General features: G+C 41.4%; 1 protein-coding gene across 2 annotated transcripts in view; it reads right to left on the bottom strand.

Moving 5' to 3' along the window:
• The window catches only part of PLS1 (plastin 1), a 52,362-nt gene that overhangs the window by 34,499 nt on the left and 1,662 nt on the right, over positions 1 to 16,201 (bottom strand). The window lies entirely within an intron of this gene.

Here is a 16,201-nt window from a genome sequence, read left to right as displayed (position 1 = left end):
CCTAGTAGTTGGAAAGCACACCAGTGCAGGTAGATAAATAGTTACCGCTGTGGCGGGAAGGTAAATGGCATTTCCATGCGCTGTGGCTTCCATCACAGTGCTCCATTGCACCAGAAGCAGTTTAGGCATGCTGGCCACATGACCCGGAAAGCTGTCTGTGGACAAATGCCGGCTCCCTCGGCCTGAAAGCGAGATGAGCACCACACCCCATAATCGCCTTTGACTGGACTTCAACTGTCCAGGGGTCCTTTACCTTATGAGAATAAAGTGGGTAACCCACACTCAAGTGTGCCAATCTGACCTCAAAAAGAACATAAGAAGAGCCTGCTGAATCAGGCCAGTGTCCTGTCCTCTCAGAGGTCAACAACAAGTGGGACATGGGCACAGCAGCTCTCTCATTTGCTGCTTCTGACAGAAGAGGTGGAGCACACCCATCATGCTTAGCAGCCAATGAGAGCCTGATCCTCCTTATTCTCTCTTAAAGCCATCCAAGTTGGTGGCCATTGCTGCCTCTTGCAGGAGTGAATGCCAGTTTAACTATGCACGGTGCATAGGGAAGGGACAAAAGTTTTTCTCCATCGACTTTCACCACACCAGGCATAATTTCCATCATGAACGATGAGCAAGATAAAGATGCGTATGCTAAACTGCAAAGTAGCCTACAATCTGCTATTTCATACGCTGGTGAAGCTCATTACAAACCGACGGCAAGAAAGCAATCTATATTTCCCAACATATCTTTTAATATGACACTTTTGTGCCTCTTAAAATAGTGCAAGAAAGGCTTTCACCAGGTAGATGAATGAATACAGCAGATGGTGTAAAACAGGCACGTCTAAAGTCCACTTTGGGGGCCTAATCCGGCCCACTGGTCGGTTAAATCTGGCCCCTGTAACGGTTTATTTCCTGGGGTAAAATCCCCCAAAAAGGTCAACAACTTCAATCCTAAGAAAAGCTCAGCAACTTTGGGGTACAATTGTAAAAAAAAAGCTCAACAACAACAAATCTTCATCAAATCTGGCTCTCTTTTAAAAAAGTTTGGGCACCCCTGGTGTAAAATCAAGGTCAGTGACAACTGCAACATGTCCTTGATAAATAATGGTGCATAAATAGCAGATTTATGCCAGACTCTCTCACATATAACTCCACTTTATTAGCTTACTCAATGTTTTTGAATTATTGCGACCAAGAGGGGCACTCTTGCACTATTGTACAACAAAGGCAGGAGTGGGGGGCAGAGATCTGGAACTTTTGTGGCATGAAAAGTTACCGCAGGAAGTTAAAAGACATTTGCTGATGTAAAACAAGGCAGCATGACTGCCCTAAAACTTTCACAGGGACGATTGAAAGCAGGATCACATATAACTGCCCCAATCCTACTGTATCAGCCATTTACATTTTTTAAAGCATGGTAATTTATGCAATTAATATAATATCACATCTAGCCTGGCCCTTAACTGCCAAAAGCTATGGACCAGAAAGATTAGCTCTAGGATGCTTTGGGAGCTTTTATTGCAAGAGAAAACCGGACAGACCACTGGCAGTGATGCTTTATGTACACAGTGGGGTGGAGGAGAAAGTACAGGCAAGCTGCAGAATATGAATCACTAGTTGCCTCCCAACAATATTATTCTTTTCCTTCCCTTTATGCAAACAAAATAAAACAAAAATAGTAATGTTAATATGCACATGGCTCATTGTCTACTGCAGACACCAAACTGAACACAAATGGTGAATAGCGTCGATGATGATCTCAATCAGTTTATCTATAGAAAAACAAAACAACCACCAGGGTAATTTAATTGTTAAAGTTGTTATTAGAGACCCTTTTCCAGATGACCCGACACTGAACTTTAGGCAGGTAGTGAATGGGGAAAGGGCTTTTTTGTGGCGGCACCCCTAATTCTGGACTGTTCTCCCAAAACTGTTCCTTAGACATCCAGCTTGAGGAACTTTAACTGGCAGACTAAAACTTTTCTGTTTGTCTAGGCCTGGGATGCCCAACATGGGACCCGTGGGCTGCAAAGCACCCTCTGACACCCCACTTGGTACCCAAGGCCACCTGCCCCTCCCATTTAAAAAATAATAATAATTGAGGAGGTATATGGGGTTGTTCGGCTGAGCAGCTTGCCTTTGTTTTTCCCTGAGTATTATTTTTGGGAGTGTGTGCAAATGTTAGTAAGCGTTATACAGGTAACAATCCAAACAGCAAATATAATTTTTTGTCTAAATAATATTAGATCTATTTGTAACAATTTTTAAGCAATGATCATATAACACTATGCTTTGACCTTATTGGGATTAAAAATACATTTTCTAGAAATCACATCTTGGGGGAGTTGTGAATTTTCTGTCCCATTATTCTGTCATTATTTTGCTACTTACACTAAAATGATTCAGGGTGCGATCTTGGAGTATGATTTTAAAAAAGAAAGAAATGAAAGGGGGGGGAGAGAACACAAGTTGCAATCCTACGCATTTCCACTTGGAAGTAAATGTTATTGAATTTATTGGACCTTCTGAACAAACATTCTTGAGTTTGTGGGTGTTTCCTGAATGGGCAATAAACCTAGCTGCAGAAGTAGGGTTTGCTGTAAGTGTTCTGCAGTTTGCTTGTGAAAAGCAGACGTACTGCAGTTGGGACAGGCAGGGAGAGAGAAAGTGAATGCAGAGGGACAGAAAAAAACAGCAAGTTGGTGAGAAGTGGAGTATTTTGCAGTGCTGGGCATCCATCTGGGGATCTGATGGAAGTGAGCAAATCTGCAAGTTTGTTTGTGCTAACATGAGGATTAGTATTAGTGCAAGGGGATTTATTCATCTCTGAAAAACCAGGTGGGCTGAAAACAATACCTTTCCAGCATCTACTGCTATGGGCAATGCTCACCTGAATTCAGAGAACAGAGAGTGAAAACTATGGTAGTTCATTTATTGCAGCTGTTCACAGAACAAGGACCATGAACTGTGCCATCTCATCCAATACTTTAATTCCGCAGAATGTACTTTGATAACACTTTGCATTGTTTACAAAGACAAGACACATTCATCTCTTATGTTTTAAAGATCTATACTACACTGTTATTGTCAAAAGACGATTATTCATATAAATAAAACTCAAGACAAGCAAAAGAATAAATGTGATTTGCATCCTGTTCTTTGCACGACACTCATCATCTGTAGTGGCTACAATTTAAGCATGCTTGTGAGAAAGTTCCATTACGATTGTGCTTCCTGTAAGTAAAACTTGGCTGAATACCACTCACTGGCTTTAAACTCCCAGGTCCATTTCCACAGTCATAAAACACTCAGTCCAGAGCAGGCCTATTCAGCATTTTAATGGGTTATCACAAACTACTTCTTAACTTTCACCAGAGAGGTCAGCAGCCTATTTATTACCCTCAATCCTTAAAACAAATTTTGAAGAATATTCACTGTTTAAAAAACAAACTGAAAATCTTGGGTGGCCTACAAAGACTTCTGAGAGAAAAAAGCTGCTATTAAAAGGGGCGGGGGGAGAGAAAGCTTACAAACTAGAGACAGTTCAAGCACGCAATTATAATTGGCAAAGCTGGCTCAGCAACCAGATTTTTTAGCTCACATCTTAATGGGCATGAGCAGCCAAAATTTAGGACAGCTTCCTCATAGGACATATTTCAAACAGGTAGAAAGCATAGTTTTGGATTATTCCATATCTGTGACAATACTTCTCTCACTGGTGCTACATTCTGAGAAAGTTCCATATTTGAAACCACATTCTACAGTGGTACCTCAGGTTAGATACGCTTCAGGTTACATACGCTTCAGATTACAGACTCCGCTAACCCAGAAATAGTGCTTCAGGTTAAGAACTTTGCTTCAGGATGAGAACAGAAATCGTGCTCCGACAGCGCAGCAGCAGCGGGAGGCCCCATTAGCTAAAGTGGTGCTTCAGGTTAAGAACAGTTTCAGGTTAAGAACGGAACTCCGGAACGAATTAAGTACTTAACCCGAGGTATCACTGTATATAAAATTATGTCCAGTTTGTTGATTTTGAGCTCCTGGAAATACTGGCTCAACAAGTCAGTGAAGCTGCAAGTATAATCAGTTCAGTCCTTGCCAAAGCAGGACTAGGCCATACACGCTAATGCTAAAGATTAGCACAGCAGATCAAGATGCAGAGCCACTGACTATGCTATTTAGTCTCTCATTAGTGAAATCTAAAATACAATTCTCAAACACAGATTTGCACTATTACTGCCAAATCTCACTGTGTTGGGGGGGTGTGGGGGTGTTTCCTTCACACTATGTTTTAAGAAAGTCAGCAATGCCTATTTCATGAGATGTAGGTTACTTTCACAACTAAAAATAGAAGTCAGTGCCCTTGGATATAAAGGATAACTCGCCTGACTGCAGGAGTTGGGGGAAGCTAGCTAGAAGTATAAAAGTTAAGCACCTGTGTGAGTTTAGCAACAGGACAAGACGGCAAGGGAGGTCAACCTTCCCCCTTCTTTTTCGTTCTTACAAAGCCCTGCTTCCTACATGAACAGACCCAGCAAACAAACAGTAGTTACGAAGGCTGTGGATGGGTGAATGTGTCAGTTTCGTTTTATCTCATTTTCTCACTCTCCCAGCCTTCAGTTCAGTTCTCCACATTTCCACATCCACCTGTACTGTATTAAAATAATAATAATAATAATAATAATCCTTGTGAAAATTCATCAGCACTTTAGTGCATTTTCCCAAAAAGACACCTATTTTGCAAAGCAATTTCCCCCAAAATAATGCATTTCTGTATGTTATTTTCACCAATATATGCATTTATATGCACACGCTACGCTGGTACATGCATATTTGTACACAGAGAACTACATTGCAAAATTTGGAGAAGTGTGAACTCATCTGCAGTTTGGTTCCTGCTTTGTTTTGCAAAGTGTGAATTCAGCAAGTTCACCTTTAAGTGTGAACTTAGTCAGATTTCTCCTCCATCCCTAATGAAACCAAGGAATATTGGTGGAAAAACTCTTTTAGGTCAAACCCTTATGAGTAAGCTGGTGGGGACCAGAAATTGGCAGGGCCAGAACAATATCCATGCATACACACCAAATCTATATGCATCCAAACACCACCACCCATTGACAAGGGGGAGGGCAATTCAGATATGGAGCATAGCGGTCTGAATCCACTGTGATGGGGGCTGCACTGGATATTTGTGTAAAAACTATGTAGTTAGAGGAACAGCTAGATAGCAAAAGCAATATATAATTATACAGGTTCAAAAAGGCAAACAAAATCATGGAGGATAATGGAAGTGTTGCCATACGTCTGGAATTTCCCAGACATACCCAGAATACTTTATCCGAAAGCAGGGTCCAGGCAGAAATCGGCTAAATGTCTGGGAATATCCAGACTTATGGCAACCAATGTCAGTAGTGTTATTTTTGCCAATTTCCCTTAAAATTACAAACTAAAAAATGCCCAAATCCTTTGTGATTTTGAAAGAAAAGCTCAACTACTTTTCTCTTTTCTGTCTGGATTTTCACTTTTTGAAATACAGCAACCCTAATAAAGACCATAGGGATGCGGGTGGCGCTGTGGGTAAAACATCAGTGCCTAGGACTTGCTGATCGTAAGGTCGGTGGTTCGAATCCCCGCGGCGGGGTGAGCTCCCGTCTTTCGGTCCCAGCTCCTGCCCACCTAGCAGTTCGAAAGCACCCCAAGTGCAAGTAGATAAATAGGTACCGCTTTATAACAGGAAGGTAAACAGCGTTTCCGTGTGCGGCACTGGTGCTGGCTCGCCAGTTGCAGCTTCGTCACGCTGGCCACGTGACCCGGAAGTGTCTTTGGACGGCGCCAGCTCCCGGCCTCTTGAGCGAGATGAGCGCGCAACCCTAGAGTCAGTGACGACTGGCCCGTATGGGCAGGGGTACCTTTACCTTTAATAAAGACCATTAATGCCTACTAGCTGTGGTGACTTTAGGCTACGTCCAGGATCAGAAGCCTCTCAATACCAGTTTCTGCACATGAAGAAAAGTCACAAATCCTGTTTGAGATACACTTTCCAAATGGCCAATATATCCGATTTCATACAAACATTTTAATTTGGATACTTTTGGAAATATTTCAGTTTTATTAGCTTTCATAAAATTGAAACCAAATAAAAACTTACTGGTTTACAGTACAGTTCAGAACTGGGTTTCTTTACTATAAGGAGACACTGTTCTATGGCAAATGGATGCAGGATTACAGTTACAGGAAAACATCTCAGATCCAGATTTGAAAGGACATAAGGACATAATAGCAGCCCCTCTGGATCAGGCCAAAGGCCCATCTACTCCAACATCCTGTTCTCACAGTGGCCAACCAAATGCCTATGGGAAGCCCAGAAGCACAACTTGGTTCAACAGCACTCTCCCACTTGTGTTCACCAGCAACAGGTATTCAGAGGCATATTGTGGATTCAGGGGAAAACATCATGACACAGTCCACATTTGCACTGCCACTAATATTTTGGTTCCATCTTCTTACTGGTGCAGTGTTTGTATGGCTCAGTACAAATGTCAGCATTTGGTCTCCCTGATTTTGCTAGACGATTGAGAGGAACTCAGCTAATTCACAGATCCATATAAACCCCTAATAAGTCAAGACTTGAGCATGTATGTTGCCTCCTCAAAAGAGCATTGTGCTTGAGGCAATAATAAACCTCTGCGGTGTTAGTTCTTCAATGGTCTTTTTCTGCACACAGGTTATCTCACTTGAGGTGCAATTCATAGAGCAGGCACGTCCAACAGGTAGATCACTGGCTCCTCCTAACGAAGCTCAACAAGTTTGGGTCCCCTAAAAAAAAGTTCAACGTTTCTGTCCTGCACCCCAAAAAATGGGGCTTTCCTCCTCCCTAAAAAAAGCTCAACAACCCAAAAGAGGGGTAGATCACTGTCATAGAGAAATAAACATACAAATGTGTACTTACACTATCAATTTTCAGTAAATCTAACTTTGATTAAAATTAAGTATATAACATTTTAGCCACTAAATATGTGTGTGGAAGGAAAAGTGATCACTTGACAATAGCTACCTACCCCTTCACTCCTCCCCCCTTAAGCATTGTGCCTCAAGTATTCATACATAAAACAGTCACCCAAATTCATCAATAGTATCAGTTTCACAGTTTGCTTAGCCTGCATGATTGAAAAGGATCTTAGCACACATGTGCTTTGTATTGTATTCCGCTTCAGTAAGAAAACACTACAATAGAAAAACTGGGTGCTATGGAACAGGCAGCATTAAGATAACATTTTCTCTGAAATACTACAGCAAGCAGAGCTAGCAGCAGAACCAATATATGCCAGGTTGTCTAAAAAATGCCATTATAAGGATTTCTTTTTTTGTTGCTGGAGTTTGCTTGACAGCCTTCTGAGATATAGTATTGTATGTCTTTCCCTAGGCGGTTATTATATCCTGATGGTGGGATATAAATAGCTGCAATTGCAACATCAGGTTTTTTCAGTCGGAAAAGTTACAGCCTTCTTTATTTATATGTATATATGCTGCTTTTTCACCTGAAATTTTTCAAAGGGGCTACACAACCATGAAAATGTGATCCACAAAAAACACACAGAAGCAGAACAGAATAGCAGTAAAACCACTACTAAGGAGCCGGGAGGCGGGGGGAGGGATACTTTAAGGAATCATCTGAACAGACAGGTGGGCTCATAAAACCCTAAAAGGAGTCCCACTTCTCTTAAACCAACACCTGCTTCCTCCCCCACCATCCTTCAGCTCCAGCGGTGGAGATCTGCCCCTCCACAGGACTAACTATGACAATCCAGAGAAAACTGAGAAGAATAAGCATTTGGTCTGGAAAACAAGTAGGATGGCCACTTAAACAACGCTCCCGCACAGAATAAAAGAAAGATGCATCATTAAAAAGGAAGACAAAAAGAGAGCATAGACTGCATGTGCTAATTTATATGTACAGATGTACTGTAATTTAAATAGAAATAAAATACATCTTAGAGTAGAGGGAAGGTCTGTGACCAGTGTGCCTGCTCGGTCTGGGCTCTTTATGAACACAGACTTTGGGCATTTGTTTCAGCTAAGGCTTGGTCTACATGCACAGCAAAATGACCAGGCAGAATCCTGAGGCAGTGAACGCTATGACTTGTGAGTTGTAGAAAGCAGTAGACTTTACTACAACAAGTATGGGATATAATTTTGAATATTTCCCTATGTTTTGAAAAAACTCATTTTAAGGTTTTTTTAAAAAAAAAAATCAAGCAAACTTGGCCATGAGGTGGAAACACTCCTTGCTGTGCCGGCTTTCTAATTGCAAGTTTATTATTTTTAAAAACAGGGAATATTCAGAAATGTCACCCACCCAAACTGTCACCTTCCCAAACCCCTTTCCCGCTGAGCTTTCATCAACTGATTTGGTTTCTGTGACAGTCAAAGAAAGTTGTAAGCTTGTGCTTCAAAGTGCAGTGTGGGAATAATCAATGTGGTTGTCTCCAGATGTTGTTTGACTACAGCTCCCATCATCCCTGACCACTGGCCATGCTGGCTGGGGATGATGGGAGTTGTAGTCCAGTAACATTCAGGCTGCGAAGGGGGTGACCCGGGGAAAGTACCAAGGTCCAGACAGAGAAGCCTGATGCGCTACTATCAGCCTCCCTGACCTGTGGTTCTAAACCTTGGCTTACAGTGTCAGACCAAGACTAGGAGACGCAAATCTCCACTCAGTCACATCAGTGACCTGGGACCAGTCACTATCTCAGCATAACTGACCTCAGGGTTCCTGCGAAGATACAAATGGCAGTGGAAGCATGCATACCACTTGGAGACTCCTTATTCGAAGAAATAAAAATATAGATGCAATAAATAATAGTAGTAGTAATAATTCTAGAACTTCTTTGTAGGTTATATTTGCAGCAACATCACCTGCAGAAAGGGAGCAAGGGAGCCAGACACAGGTTTACCACTTCAGTAAGGGCTAAGCCTTCAGAGGCCAGAACTCCTGCAGTGAAACTGGGGGCTAATCGGCTATTTTAAGGCCACTCCAGAAGCTAATAATGTAGTGATCAGCATAAATGTACAAAAGGTCCCAGCTTCAGAAACAAATCTTCTACTCCCAAGTGCAATGAAGTTAATTAGTTATCAAAGTGAGCTTCAGGAATTTGTATTATTGAAATATCTGAAAGACATTAACAACGGTATTTATTACAGGGGAATATGGCCTTCTGTTACCCTGCTAATTCCTGGCACAACTCTACATGGTTCAAAAGATTATTAGATTAGATGACTAAGATACTATACTACAACCAAGACAGGATTTTCCGTCATGGAAAGACTTTCCGCCCACAGTATTGATGTTCTACCTAGATGTATTTGTCTGAAAGAGAATGTAATCTACCTGGCAAGAATTATTAAATTAGGATACCCTTTCCACTTCTGTCATTTTCTTAACAATAATAAAATACTGTAATGACACCTTCAAAAAGCAGAGAATGATTTTAGTTAAGTATTTAAAATTTGAAAAGAGCTGGATAAAGCATTTTATTAGAGATCCTCAAAGCCCTTTAATGTGTACAAAATATTTTATGTGTTGGTTCAAGGAAAAATTGCCATAAAAGGAGAATTCCCTGGATGTCAAGATCCAGGTTGGGGACAAGTACTCTTTGGTGAGAAAACCCCAACAGAGATTTAACATGGCAAAATGCACAGCAAAGTAAAGTGTGGAAATATACGCTATTAGGTCTTCCAAAATTTCCCATTGCCCCTTGCATAGGAAAAATCATACACACTTTGGTAAATTAAAGATTGGTTTACTTAAAAATTATTTGAAGATCCAATCCATATGCTTCAGAAAATTGCTCAGCCAGTCAAACCTGGCTTAGTTACAAAGTGGTGGATGTTCCTAAATTATTGGTATAGCAACATGAGAATGGCTTGTGAGAGCCATGCAGCTAAGCTGGAGCAACCAACTCACACCTCTTCACACACTGAGCTGCTCAGGTAGACTGAGACAGAACAAAGCCTTGATTACCTAGTTTCTCCCAAGATGAGGGGGACTGGACATAGCTAAGCCTGACAGGACAGTTTACTTTATGGTATTAACTCCTTCTTGCCCTAATTAGACTTTAGCAACTTGGTTATAGGACGCTTACCCTATAAGCATTTTGTGTACCACTCATTACTCTGAAAAACACTTGTAACATTCACTTGCCCATTCGCTAGACTGGGCTGCAACAAGAGCCATTGTGGAGTAATGGTCAGAGTGTTGGACTAGGGCCTGGGAGACTGGGTTTAAAATCCAAACTTGAGTGTGAGGCTCATTGGGTGTCCTTGGGCCAGTCACTGCCTCTCAGCCTAACCAACCCCACAGCCCAGTTGGAGGGATTAAATGAGGAGGGGGAGAAAGACCTAAGTCACCTTGAACTCCTTGGATTAAAAGCTGGGATAAATGAAATAAATAAATAAATAAATAAATAAAATAATTACCAATCTGGTAACACTACATGTGAATGGGCTGATCACACATGTCAAATGTATTTGCAAGTGCTGGGCATCGATAGTGCAGCTGGAAATTTTTAGACCATGGGCTTAATGGTCTGCTGTTATACTGGCACTTACATGAAAAAGCTACAGAGAGATGACACGTGAACAACTTTTCCCACATTTAGGGGAACTTGTTTTAAAGGTCCACACATTTCTGATCATTCATTCATAAAATACCTTAGGGGAATGCAGCACTCCCTCCTTTAGTTCCCTTATCTCTAAATGTTGCACACTTTGCTGTAACATGCGCAACTGTTCTCTTCACAAAAGGATGAGTCTTCAAATTCTATTCTGCAATCCCCTACTAGCAGAGACAAGGAGAACCACAGAAATAGTGCACTCAGCTCTCTTGGGGATGCAGGACCTCATGTTACTCTCTTTCTCTCTCTCTCTTGACCTACTTTGGGAAACAACAGTAGCGGCATTGACAGGCTGTGATCAAGAAACTGCCATAGGGAGTGCACAGAGGGATCATAGTGGGGAAGTAGATGTAACAGATACAAAAGAGACGGGTAGGGTGGAAACATCTGTGGTTCATAATAGAGCATGAAGCTTCTAGCAAGAAAACGTGTCTATAAATGTAAAGCTATTAGGAAAATTACAGGCTAACATTTCTAAACAGAGTGATTTTGGTGAAGAACACATTTGGCAGCAAAATTAAAGGATTCCAGAAGCAGTGATAAAAGAAAAAAAGCTTGAAATAAAGGGAAAGGATGCTAATGACAGGGGAAAGAAAGAGTGTGCAAAAGCAATTCAAAAGGGTTTGCACGTTCAAGTAGAAATTACACATTGAACACATCTAATAACGTGAGCTGAAGGGCAGCGAGCCAAAATTTGAATTTATTTTTAAAGGACTGAATTACTCAGCAGTTCATATATAATTGTACTGATGTCAGCACATCTGAAAACTTTCCAATGTGTCCTGTGGCTTCTTTTTGGTTGAAAAAGTCTTTCACGCTTGTGCTACAGTCTTAAAAGTAGTTGAATGCCACTCCTCAAAATTACTTGCCTTGTTACAGAAATTGCTTATCAGTCTTGTCTGTAATTGAACTCCCTCAAAGAAAAAGATTGTACTAGTATTGAAAATTCTCTATCAATTCTTTATCAAAACCACTTAACATTGTACCCACACTTTAATCTGAAACGCAACTCTATAGGACTCAGGCCCTGAACCCATTTCCAATACTGGGGCTCACAATGGGACAGTGTATGCACTCTGAGCACACACAAAGGACATTCTAAGCCAGACTGTTATTTGACACAGCAGTAGGTTATTTTAACAGCATCACTGAAACAACCTGTGATATTAGTGGGAGTCCTCAGAATCTGTTATAACCAAGTACACATATAGAATCCAGTGCTTCCACATCAGGTACACTTGCCTCCAGGCTATGATTTATTGATTTATATCCCACCTTGCCTCCAAGGAGCTCAAGGTAGTGTACATAGTTCTCCTCCTCATTTTATCCTCACACAACCCTGTGAAGTAAGTTAAGCTGAGAGTGAGTGACTGGCCCAAGATCCTGCAGTGAGATTCATGATTGATAGCGGATTTGAACTCTAGTCTCCCAGGTCCTAGCTCAACACTCCCAACTACTGCACTGCAAGTGTGAACTCTGGCACTTCTTATTTTCCAGACTAAGTGGTGCTTGACCCTTATATCATTCTGCTGTACTAAAGCCTACCTCTTGGATCCTGAAGAGTCACCAATATTCTTTACCCTACCCTTCTCCCAAGGAGCTCAGGACAGTGTACATTCTTCTTTCCCACCATCACCAGTTTTAGTTCTCTCAACAATCCTGCAAGAATGAATCCACCAAGAGATAAGCCCACTTCAGAAGCGACGTACCACAAGTTCTAAGAACAGGTGGAGGGAGAAGCAGGGTCATGCCTGATGGACATCCTGTTGGCTCCATCCACAGACCTCTTTATTTGTTGTGGGGGGGACCCACCTGCATTTGGTTGAATGCATATAGACTCCTCCATATTGGTTGACTGCATTTGGTTGAACCCAACAGAAGCAGGCACTCTCCCTACTACATGTATTCCTGGAATTCATGGGATAACATCTGAAGGGGACTATAGTGACCGGCTCAGTGTCACCCAGTGAGTTTAATGAATGGGGCTTCAAAGCTGGGTTACTCTCAGCAGAGTCTGGCACTCTATCCTCACCACCATATTTGTCAGTTCATTTCTCAAGCATCTGTACTACAAACTTATATTTTGTTTAGGGTGTTTCCAAACTGGTGTTTATTCTGGGTTTGGTGCACTCCCCCCCCCCCCCGTGTCCACATCATTGGCATCAAAATTAAGTATATTTTAAAAAATATCAACAACTACCTGTTTGCAATATCTGAATGACCCATTTGCAATATTAAGCACCCATGGTGCCATCAAATATGACATCCTTAAGAGCCTGCAATTCTAGTCACAGATACTTGGGAATAAGTTTGATTGAATTCAATGAGAGTTCCAAACAGCTTTGTGCTACAGTTAGGTAAAGTGCTGAAAAAAATTCTGTTACATATCTTTACTGCCTCCCCTATTCCCTCTTCCCACACAGAATTACAAGTATCAGAGTCTTCTGGGAATATGGAATGGATGTGGAACTAGTTTAAGTTTATTGTATAAATATGCCCTTGGAATTAATTGGAACAGCTCAAGTTAAAACCGGAAACAGCTTGTGACGCAAAATGTAGCATTCAGGTATTTACCACCTTTTTGTTAAACAAGTTTATTGCTTTATTATAGTTACTGCCCAATATACAAAGCTATTAAGCAGGCAAATTAATTCCGAAAAACTGACATTGACAGTGGAACAGATTTATTTGGCCTGCACTTATGGCTAGTAATAGTAGCTATATCTGGTTAAAGTTTCCTAGGTTGCCTTTCATCACACAAGATGTTTAAATATTGCAGAGACTTCATGCATCCATAAATCCTTCTTATGTCTTACTGGCAGCATCTTCCTCATTCTATTTAATTTTAGAAACATGTATAAGGTCAGAATTCCTCACAGTTAAAGAAGAACAAGTAGGAAACAATGTGGCAATTTTCAGCTGTAGTAAACAGGCATATTATTGTAAAAAGGATAGCCACTATTGTCCAACCGGATCAATAAGGATCAAAAGTGAACTAATGCTCAAATAGAGTGATGAGCAATTACGTAATTCAGAGAGACACTCAAAAACAGAACATGCAAAGCTCACACAGAAGGCCAGTTTACTAAATACGCATTGCAAATATACAGTATCATAAGATAAGGGAAGTTTCCTTGCCCCTCCACCCAAAAAGTTTTTCCTGAGAAGCCAAAGAGGCCCTCCTGAACATTGTGGCATACGCTCTGTGGGCAGAGGTCCTCCCAGTTTGCAAGTGATTCCTTCTTCCCCAGCAGCTCTGCACAGATCTTACCCCACATTGTTCAGGCTCCCTGACCCCTAGGGCTCACAAGGCAGCAGTGGGAAGGAAGGAATGGGGGGGGGAATCCTCCCATGAATTTCCTTTAGTTAATTTACCTTAGGATCCAAGCCATTGAATTATATTCTAGAGCTGGAAAGCATCTGGAAAAGAGGAACTAAAACGATCAAGGGGCTGGAGCAGCCCCCTATTTGGAAAGACAGCTTTAAAAAGTGTTTAGACAGCTTTATCCTCCACAAATTTGTCAATAAGAGGTGGGTCACTTATTTCAAGCCATTATCAGCATGTGCCTAAATCTTTGGATGATCATAACCTACATGCATATTCAGGCAGAGATCCCGAGGTAAGTTATTTGCTGCTAAGTTATCAACAATATCTTACTGAGGATAGTAAAATAAGGGAAATTTAGGTCATATATACAAGGATAAAATCTTAATCCTATATAAATAATCAATAAGACTTCATGCAGCTACAGATAACACAAATCATTTCCTGTTTCCTATTCCATATTTCTTTTCTCTTATCTTTGCCTATGTAGCTAAATGGTTGGCTTAAGTTTCACAACAGGATGAGGCATTGGTGTAATATGATAAATGCTGGCCTCCATCTCCCATCAGCCCCAGTCAGCATGACCAATTGCCAGACATGGAAACTGCAGTTCAGCAACATCTGGAGGGCCATAGGCACCCCAGCTAAGCTCTAAACACACTCCTTTCAGTTCATCATTGCAAGTTCTAAGTGAAATACTGATTACAGGTTGTTCTGAACAGATTATATATAAACACACAAGCACAGCATAATACATAAAGCAGTGCGATCAAAGGTGAGCTACCTAGCCTATTAGGCTGACACTTTAATTACCATATATGGATGAAATTGCCAGTGATCACACTTGTTATCAAGAACGGCGACGAAGTACCCAAGAGAATAGACATTTTCTGAACTCTTGCAAACACATGCATCTGCTACTTCTCTTGCATATATATTCATACTTTAATTGGTCCTTCCTTTGGCATAGATGAAGTAAACTAATCTTCTACATCAAATATTAATACTATACTGCTGAATGCAGGAAGTGCTAGTTTAACATATATATGAAGCTGTTGGGAACATTAGAGATTTTTAACACATTGAGTGGTATATAAATGCTTTAAAATAATTAAGCAAATAGGCAGTTATTTGGAGATTTGATTTTGAGCAAGCTGTCATCTGTAAGTTGATGATAATTATTTTTATTTTTCTGTACCAAGTTAGGTGAGACTGAGCAGGTCTTGGACCAGCGCTTAGATCCTGACACTCATCCAGAAGACAGCAGCAACTTGATAATGAATTCTCATAAGACAGAAGCCCTGTGGGCAGGTAGTTCCTAGGTCTGAAGCAACAGGTGCATAGCCTTGACGTGCTCTTAGAGCCATTGTTGTCATTAGAAGCTCAAGTAGTCTCCAGGGAAAGGACTGCCTTTTACTGTTGCTGCTGGTTTTCCAGCCATGGTCATTCTGAAGAGATAGAACCTTACCACAGTGATCCACAAACTGCTAACCTCAAGACTGGACTACTGTAATTGTGTGGGATTGCCCTTAACTTTGGTTTGGAAGTTGCAGCAAAGCTTCTCTCTGGAGTGACTTACTGCGAATGTATAACACCAATTCTGAAAGAGCTGTACTGGGTGCCTATGTGCTACGAAGCCTGCTTTCAAATACTTGCATTGACTTACAACCCCTTATATAATTTGGGTCCTGGGTACCTGAGAGAATGCCTTCTTATGCTAGCCCAGAAGGTGCAAAAGAAAATACCTCTGCCACACCAGCTTCCAGGTGCTGCTACATGAGGGCAGTAGACCTAGCTTCACAATCCAGCTAGTAGAGGATGCCAGTCCAACCTCCCCCCTAAAATTCCCCATTTTGACAGGTGGAAATACAGGCGACAGCAGCTTCTGCACACTGTAGTGCTCTTCACCAGTGAGACTTCCCCACTGGCAACCAAATTCCCCAGCCAGTGGAGTTGGCAGATCTGGATAAAGAGACACCCATGCCTCATCCACACACCCCCAGCACAATGGGTCAGAAGTTATTGTTCTGTACCACAAGAAAATGGGCCCCAGAGTGCCAGTTGCAGTAACAGCTCATGAGTGAACTATTTCCTTCCTGGCCAGGATTTTTGTTAGTGGGGCAGGTCCTTTGTTCGGGGGGGCAGGCCCAAAGTTATCTATGTATTTTTATTGATTTTGGGGGCAGCTGCCCCCCCTTGGCTACACATA

The sequence above is a fragment of the Podarcis gaigeae genome (assembly GCF_964106915.1).
Source record: "Podarcis gaigeae genome assembly, chromosome: 5".
In the NCBI taxonomy this organism is placed as follows: domain Eukaryota; kingdom Metazoa; phylum Chordata; class Lepidosauria; order Squamata; family Lacertidae; genus Podarcis; species Podarcis gaigeae.
This window is presented reverse-complemented; position numbering and strand designations above follow the sequence as displayed.